Source organism: Aythya fuligula, chromosome Z (assembly GCF_009819795.1).
Source record: "Aythya fuligula isolate bAytFul2 chromosome Z, bAytFul2.pri, whole genome shotgun sequence".
Lineage (NCBI taxonomy): Eukaryota > Metazoa > Chordata > Aves > Anseriformes > Anatidae > Aythya > Aythya fuligula.
The window spans coordinates 80,790,404-80,791,152 of NC_045593.1; positions in this window are offsets into that span (position 1 = coordinate 80,790,404).

Below are 749 nucleotides of genomic sequence, written 5' to 3' on the forward strand. Positions count from 1 at the left end.
GGAAGTTCATTCCTGTCATTCAGATTGCAGCAATAGGATACATCTCATCCACGTAGTGAGCTTTTTGGACCAAGTTCACAATCAGAATCAAACTGCACTGTATTGTTTTAGTATTCTCTGGAATAAAACATCAATATTGGATGCCTACCTATAAATTAAAAAGCTGACCTTACTAATTTTTATATTAATGATATATCTTGAACTAACAGATACAATACTTTCCCCAGTGCTATGATTCGTTATTCTATTCATCTGAATGACATTTCCTAGGAGCGTTTCAAGACCTGAATCTATGAAGTCAAATGTTTTTTATGCTAATTCACACAGTTGAGCCTTTGTCCCTGTTAATTCTGAAAGGTCGGTGTGAAAAAACAAAGCTTGCAGCACCAATAGCACTGAAATACTACACTGCAATGAAACCGTTTGAATCATGCAAGGTGTTTCAAGACATCCCAAATGCATGCAGTAGGTACTAGCTGGTGTACATAAATCTTCTCCTAGTAGCAGTAAATGCAATTTAATAAACTAATAAATAACTTAAAAGGCATTCAACATAGCAAGACAATTTATCACCAGCTTAAATTCTGAATTTTCTGCATTCATGGACATTTCGCTTTCCCATATGGCAGGTTTGCAACATATTAAATATTTAAGCTTTTCCATTTATAAATGCTTATATGCCAAAGCACAAATTCAAGAGAAAAAGAACAGTAACAGAAAAGTAGCCAGTATTAGTTAAAAAAAATAAA